Source organism: Triticum aestivum, chromosome 6A, assembly GCF_018294505.1.
Source record: "Triticum aestivum cultivar Chinese Spring chromosome 6A, IWGSC CS RefSeq v2.1, whole genome shotgun sequence".
NCBI classification, from domain to species: domain Eukaryota; kingdom Viridiplantae; phylum Streptophyta; class Magnoliopsida; order Poales; family Poaceae; genus Triticum; species Triticum aestivum.
The window spans coordinates 426716999-426725742 of record NC_057809.1 but is presented as its reverse complement, the minus strand read 5'-3'; positions in this window follow the sequence as shown (position 1 = coordinate 426725742).

Here is an 8744-nt window from a genome sequence, read left to right as displayed (position 1 = left end):
TGTCAAATGTGTGCTGGACATTCTCATTGTCATTTCGCTTGAAGCGGTTGAAGAGATTGCGAAGGACACTGATTCTTTGATCTCTCTGGGTTGAGATGCCTTCATTAACTTTGGAGAGCCAGTCCCAGACCAGTTTGGATGTCTTCAAGGCACTCACACGGCCATACTGTCCTTTGGTCAGATGACCACAGATGATATTCTTAGCAGTAGAGTCCAGTTGAACGAATTTCTTGACATCAGCAGCAGTGACACCTTCTCCAGCCTTGGGAACGCCGTTCTCGATGACATACCATAGGTCGACATCAATGGCTTCAAGATGCATGCGCATCTTATTCTTCCAGTAGGGATATTCAGTTCCATCGAAGACGGGGCAAGCAGCGGAGACTTTGATTATCCCTGCAGTCGACATAGCTAAAACTCCAGGTGGTTAAACCGAATCACACAGAACAAGGGAGCACCTGCTCTGATACCAATTGAAAGTGCGTTATATCGACTAGAGGGGGGGTGAATAGGCGATTTTTATGTAAGTCTTCAAAACGTGAGAGTTATGAAGACAAACAGTGAAGATTATGCCTATTACTAAGCAGCGGAAGTTAGATTACACTAGGGCAGCCATGGTCATGTATTCAATTGAGTGAAAGCACAATGACAAACAGCTTCAGTGTAATAGGGATCAGGTAGGAAGAAGTTATGAAGCCAAACAGATCATACATTCATGTTGTGAAGATAAAAGATAAAGCAAGCATGCAATGGCTTCACAATGAATAACAGTAAGTCAAAGGAAGTGAAGATGAAACCAGTGACACGTTGAAGACGATGATTTGTTGGACCAGTTCCAGTTGCTGTGACAACTGTACGTCTGGTTGGAGCGGCTAGGTATTTAAACCAAAGGACACACAGTCCCGGACACCCAGTCAAGGACACTTAGTCCAAGACACCCAGTCCTCACCGTATTCTCCTTGAACTAAGGTCACACAGACCTCGTCCAATCACTCGTGGTAAGTCTTCAGGCGACTTCCAAACCTTCACAGACTTCGTTCACTGGCAATCCACAATTTCTCTTGGATGCTCTGAACGCGACGCCTAACCGTCTGGAGGATGCACAGTCCTCAAGTGTAATAAGTCTTCAGATCACTCAGACACGAAGACTTAAGTGATGCCCAATTTACTCTAGCTCTAGGTGGTTAGGGCTTTTCTCCTCGCTAGGAATTTTTTTCTCAAAGGCTTCGAGGTGGGTTGCTCTCAAACGACAAAAGCCGTGCACTGAAATCTGAGCAACCAACCGTTTCTGGTTGTGGGGGTGGGCTATTTATAGCCACTTGGCAACCCGACCTGATTTGTCCGAAATGACCCTGGGTCACTAAGGAACTGACACGTGTACCAACGGTCGAATTTTGAACTCACACGACAACTTTACTTGGGGTACAAGTAAAGCTGACTTGTCTGACTCTGGACAAGATTTGCTCTCATAGTCTTTGCTCGAAGACATAGGATTTAAATTAGGCATCACCTCAGTTATTTTGACTGGTTCTCTTGGACCCCACTTAACAGTACGGTGGTTCCTATGACACAACATGAATGAAATAAAACTACGAAGGATCTAAGTCTTCGAGTTCCATAAGCTTCATAGGGAGTCTTCTCATGTCATTGTCTTCAATATGAATATCTTCATAAACCACCATTGTCTTCAATGTCTTCGTACATTTTTAGGGGTCATCTCTGGTAGTGAAACCGAATCAATGAGGGACTTCTACCTGTGTTTTCCTGCAATTCTCACAAACACATTAGTCCCTCAACTAGGTTTGCCGTCAATACTCCAATACCAACTAGGGGTGGCACTAGATGCACTTACAGCTCTCCATCATCTCTGGAAGAAGATCCCCCGAAGATGAGCTCATTTGAGAGGGGTTAAGGCCCGAACTGCAAAAATATATGCGGTGGTTATCTTATCAGAAGAAAAAGATGGCATATCTGTACTATCAAAGGTATTTCGGGTCACTTACGACTCGTGGGAGGATTGACCCCCCCACGGACTTTGTGCGGCAACAACGCCCCCCAAGGTGGGACCCTCTGTGGGAGACTTCTTCTCCTGTTTGGAAGCTTCAGCTTCCGAATCCCCGGGCGCAGTCCTTTTCCTCTTCTGGTCGCCTTCCCTCATGGAGACGCTCGCTCCCTCGGCTAGAATGGGCAGCGTTGGGGGCCCGCGTCCGCCCGCATTATCCTGCACAGTATCTTCCTTCAAGGGCTCCGGGCAAGGTGCGGTCTGGAGCATCTTTTCCAATACCGGATTTTCCAAACCCTCAGGGAGGGGGGCCAAACACCGAATCAACTTCGCCTTTGTTAGCCAGTCCTGGTCAAAAAGCGAACTCTCAGAAATAACTTCATAACAAAGTAGAGAAAGTATGTTCGGCCAGAAGATGCCTTACCTGTTTGGCAGTGCGGTTGCTACTCAGGCCCACGTCCTCGGTGATTTCCGTACACTCCGTCTGAGGTCCGAAGAATGATTTGTACATCTCCTCGTGCGTCAGGCCGAGAAAATTTTGAATGGCACACGGTCCCTCGGGATTGAACTCCCACAAACGAAGAGGCTGGCGTTTGCAAGGCTGGACTTGACGAACCAGCATAACATGTATCACCGCAACCAAACTGAAATCTCCATTGAAGAGATCTCAGATGCGGCCTTGCAGTATAGGCACGTCCTTGGCTGGCCCCCAGCTCAGACCTCTGCTGATCCATGACATCAGTTGTGGTGGGGGCCCGAGCGGAAAACAGGGGGGCCGCCCACTTGGCACTTCTAGGAGCCGTGATGTAGAACCACTCCTATTGCCACAATTCAGAAACCTCTGGGATGGAACCTTTGGGCCGCGGAGCTCCCGTCATCTTGCGTATTGAGGCACCTCCACACGTTGCATGCTCCCCCTCGACCAACTTCGGCTTCACTTCAAAGGTCTTGAGCCATAGGCCAAAGTGAGGGGTAACCCGGAGGAAGGCCTCGCACACGACAATAAATGTCGTGATATGAAGAAAGGAGTCCGGAGCTAGATCATGAAAGTCTTGCCCGTAGTAAAACATCAAACCCCTTACGAAAGGATCCAGAGCAAGGCCTAGACCTTGGAGGAAGTGGGAGACGAACACGACGTTCTCGTTGGGTTCGGGGGTGGGGATGGCCTGCCCTCGGGGAGGCAGCCGATGCAAAATCTCGGCGGTCAGATATCTGGCCTCCCTCAACTTTTTGATGTCTTCTTCCGTACGGAGGAAGGAACCCATCGGCCTTGAAGGCTAGATCCGGACATGACTGAAGGTTCAGAGCACCTGACCTGAACTTCAGGCGTTTGAGCTTGAGGTGGGGCAGGGTTCGATTGAGCACGGGAGGGAAAAATAAAAGCCTTGTCCCCTTTATAAAGAGCGTGAATATCAAGCGTCCTCTCCGTGTCCGCTTGGACTTGCCTATAATCTAGGAGTCCTAGAAGCGGTTGGGTTACCCATGCCCGTATTGATGAGACTCCCGGAATAAGGGGACACGATCTCTGCTTTAACAAGACGTGCCAAGGAAACCGCCTCGCATAACGCGCTGAGATGGGACAGTAAAACGGTTCGAATAAAAGCTTGGCCGTGGTGTCATGTCGCACCATGGAATACGTCAGCAGATTAGATTTGTGTAAATATTATTCTCTCTATGGCAATATGTGGAAACTTATTTTGCAGAGCCAGAAACTATCTTTGTGTTCAAAATCTTCTATGAAGTACTTGGAGGAGGAACCCGCCTTGCAATGTCGAAGACAATATGCGCGTCGGACTCGTCGTCATTGAAGCCTGGTTCAGGGGCTACTGAGGGAGTCCTGGATTAGGGGGTGTTTGGATAGCCGGACTATACCTTCAGCCGGACTCCTGGACTATGAAGATACAAGATTGAAGACTCCGTCCCGTGTCTGGAAGGGACTTTCCTTGGCATGGGAGGCAAGCTTGGCGATACGGATATGAAGATCTCCTACCATTGTAACCGACTTTGTGTAACCCTAACCCTACCCGGTGTCTATATAAACCGGAGGGTTTTAGTCCGTAGGACAACATACACATCAACAATCATACCATAGGCTAGCTTCTAGGGTTTAGCCTCCTCGATCTCGTGGTAGATCTACTCTTGTACTACCCATATCATCAATATTAATCAAGCAGGACGTAGGGTTTTACCTCCATCGAGAGGGCCCAAACCTGGGTAAAACTTCGTGTCCCTTGCTTCATGTTACCATCCAGCCTAGACGCACAGTTCGGGACCCCCTACCCGAGATCCGCCGGTTTTGACACCGACACGGCCTAATCGGTGCCACCAAAGAGGTTGTACACTAATCGCTGCATTTTCTTCTTGATTCGATCTCACGGTGCTGCCGGCGCTCAGTCCGGAGCCGACACGGCGCAACTCCATCCACGGCGGCGTCGCCGGCCACTTCCTCCACGGCGTTGCTCCCTCGGCGGCGACGTCCACATCAGTAGGAGCTGCTGCTGCTTTAGCTCTCGCTCGCGCTACTGCTCTGCTCTTGCTCTCGGTCCCCTGCCTGGTCTGCTCTTGCTATTGCTCTTGCTCGCGCTGCTGCTCTCGCCCTTGCTCTTGCTTGCGATGCTGCTGTGATTTAGCTACACTTCAGTCGACTGAATCGACTTTTGGGTCAGTCGATTTTCAGGGGGTGGGGGGCTCACCGGGGTGAAGGATGAACCAGCCGCAGCGGGGAGGGGGCTCACCGAAGAGGTACCCCACTATCTATCTTAGGGTTCAGGATGGGGGCGGTGGTCGCCGGCGGTGGCGGGGCGTTGGCGGGGCGGTGGCGTGGGGATCGCCGGAGAAAAAGCTCGGCACGGGGGGGCCTAGAGGGATGGCCGGGGCGGCGGCGGACCGGCGGTGGGGAGTGTTTTCGGGGCGGGCGGGGCGGCGCACCGCCGGCCGTGGGCGGCGAGGGGGCTGCTATTTGGCCGGTGGTGGCTGGCGGCTCAGGGGGGTGGAGGTTGAAGATGAACCGCAGGCCCTTGATTTCGTATCCAACGGCTCCAAAATCGACAGACCAGAGATGAAAAAGTCAGTCGATCGACGTGCAGCCTCACCTTGCTAGTGTTTTCAGTTTCGACAGCAAAATTTAGTTTCGACAGCAAAGTTTAGTTTCGACAGTTAAGTTCAGTTTCGACAGTTAAGTTCAGAGATGAGCGGCTGATGTATTTTACATCTAGCACTTTGTGGTTATGTATTTTACGTCATGTATTGGAGATGCTATTAGAATTTCACTCAGGTTAACATTGTTCGTTGTCTCTCTTGTCCTGCTTCAGCCTCGGCGTCGTACAACTCACCGGAGCTGCTCCGACGATGAAACCATCCATCACAGCGGAGCAGTACCTCGGGCTCCATCTCCAGACGCCTAAGATCTTCTTCCCCTCCTCTAACAGCAAAGTCAGCCGAAGAATCCTCACCGGCCAACCCAATCACGCTGAGATCGACATGGCTTCGCCAAAGAGGTTGTACACTTGTTGCATCTCTTTTTTACTCTACATGTTATATATATTGTCCACTGAGCACACGGATTTGTTCCTTTAGTGTCTCCTTGAAAGAAAAAATGTAGGAATTTTAATTTTCACTTGTCCTCCTTTTCAAATTCCTATTCATGAAGCACAAGACTAAGAGATAGTAGCATAATAGCATTATAACCGTACATTTTCTTGTGGTTTGACTTAATCTCACCATGCTTCTTTGCATCCTGTGATCTTCCAATTGTTGTGAATCGAACACCCAGATTGGCAGAAATCCTGTGTTTTTTAATTCTCTATTTTGCACGTGGATTCCTATCCTATTCGTGTCTATTTCCTATCCCTGCATTGTTGGAATCCTCCAATTCAAACGAGCCCTTACAGAATTACTTCTCTTACAGATAGTTGTCAAAGAAAACCTTGCGTGGTTTGTCCCGCTCCTGCTGCGTCGTCGTCCACCCCAGCTTAGCTGCTCCAACGACATAAGGGTCCAGCACAGCAGGGATCCGGCCTCCAGACTGTCTTTTGCCGCCTCAGATCTTCTTCCCCGCCGCTGGCAGCCATGAAAACTGCATTACCATCATCAACCGAGCAGATGACCTCGAGGACTATACACGGGCCCGCAAGAGAGGTCGCACTCTTTCGTGTCTGCTTACGTTATGCATCGCTTAATATTACATGCTACTTTATCGTCCTGTTCGCCGATTAGACTCTGAGTCAGCTCCAAACTAATGGTCAAACTTGAGTTTTTAAATGGTTGTGGGGTACATATCGGGGCCGCTATCAATAGTATCTATCTACTATCTGGTTAATCTCCGGTGTCTACTATGAGTTTCATGTTGGGTGGGAAACAAACAGTAAAGAAGCCATTATCTGTATGTCAAAGAAAACCTTGCGTGGTTTGTCCCGCTCCTGCTGCGTCGTCGTCCACCCCAGCTTAGCTGCTCCAACGACATAAGGGTCCAGCACAGCAGGGATCCGGCCTCCAGACTGTCTTTTGCCGCCTCAGATCTTCTTCCCCGCCGCTGGCAGCCATGAAAACTGCATTACCATCATCAACCGAGCAGATGACCTCGAGGACTATACACGGGCCCGCAAGAGAGGTCGCACTCTTTCGTGTCTGCTTACGTTATGCATCGCTTAATATTACATGCTACTTTATCGTCCTGTTCGCCGATTAGACTCTGAGTCAGCTCCAAACTAATGGTCAAACTTGAGTTTTTAAATGGTTGTGGGGTACATATCGGGGCCGCTATCAATAGTATCTATCTACTATCTGGTTAATCTCCGGTGTCTACTATGAGTTTCATGTTGGGTGGGAAACAAACAGTAAAGAAGCCATTATCTGTATTTTTTAACTAAAGCCATTATCTGCCTGATATTATTGGTTTTGGGTCTATCCACAGGTTGCTACCATCACTCTGGATTTCTGCATGCACTCCTTACATAATCTCACTATGTTTTATTCCTATGCATGACAGTTATTGTAAACAATGGAACTGAACATGTAGAGCAAAAGAGACGAGCCTTGCGCGGCAATAAAATTTCATGCAGATGTCGCTCCATGGTAGGCGCAAAGGCAACCCCCCCTCCACGCATTTCGGATTGTAATCGAGAGGAAGATATCTGTTCTAAGGGGGATTCAGAAGGAGAAGACGATTCCTATTTACCCCCTGAGGTCTTCGCTCTAACTTGGCATGCTGATGTTGGTTATACCATGCATATGGTGTCTTGCATTGCTTACTTTATACATCAAATATGTCATTTGCTTAGTTTAGACATCCTTTGTGCGAATGCCATCTGTTTAGTTTATTCATCGTTTATGTGAATTATCCAACACCATCTTGTTTAGCCAGGCATCATATATGTGAATTTTGCAATGCCATCCTGCTTAGCACGTCATCTTATATGTAAATTATATCAGGCCATCCTTTTTTTTCATTACATATTACATTTGTCAACAATATTAGTACATTCAACTGCTCTTCGTGTGCATCAGCCATTTGACACGGTGATGGCAAATTCTGGAGTGAAAACAAGGTCTTCAAAGTAGACTATGCTATCTGACGAAGCGCATATCTCGCTGGTTACGGATAGCTCCTCAGAGGAGGATTCAGAGAGAGATGACCAGTCCTATCCCCCCCCCGAGGTGTATGCTCTAACTTGGCAGGGTTATGTTGCTCATATCGTGTGTATGGTGTCTCACATTGCTATGTCATTTGATTAGTTTAGACATACTTTGTGTGAATGCCACCTATTCAGTGTCTAATTACCATATATGTGAATTATGCATTGACATCTTGTTGCAAGACATTATATATGTGAATTATACGATGCTATCTTGTTGCAAAGGCATTATATATGTGAATTATGCAATGCCATGTTGTTTAGCCAATCGTTATGTATGTGAATTATATCATGCTATCATTTTTTTGTATTACATGTTCCATTTGTCGACAATGCTTGTATATTCAACTACTCTTCCTGTGCATCAGCCATTTGAAGTGGTGATGGAAGTATCTGGAGTGAAAACAAGGTATTCAGAGCAGATAATGCTACCTGCTAAAGCAGACATCTTGCTGGTTACAGAGAGCTCCTCGGAGGAGGATTCAGAGACTGATGACCAGTCCTATTTCCCCCCTGAGGTCTATGCTCAAACTTGGCAGGGTTATATTACCCATGTCATGCATGTTGTCTTGCATTGCTTAGTTTTTACATCATATATGGACTGCCATCTGCTTACTTGCTTACTATATAAATCATATATTTGAATTATATCATGCCATCATGTTTACATAGTACATACACATCATCTATCTAAATTATGGCATGGCACCCCATTTAATAAAGACATCATATAGTTATATCATCTCATCCTGTTTAGTGTTTACAGTCATCATATTTGAATTATGGCATTCTATCCGTGAATGTATGTGAATTATGGCATGCCAACCTATTTAATAAACACATTATATAGTTATGTCATGTCATCCTGTTTACATAGTCTCATATTTTGAACTATGTCTTTCCATCTTTTTTAGTTAGCCATCATAATGTGAAATTGTGTCATGCTATCCTGTTTAGTTAGCCATCATATATGTGAAATTGTGTCATGCTATCCTGTTTGGTTAGACAACATAAATATGAATTATTTCATGCCCTCTTTTATTCCCCACTATCCATTGCACCTGTCTATCATACAATGTCTATACTTTCATTACTTTTCTTGTTTATCA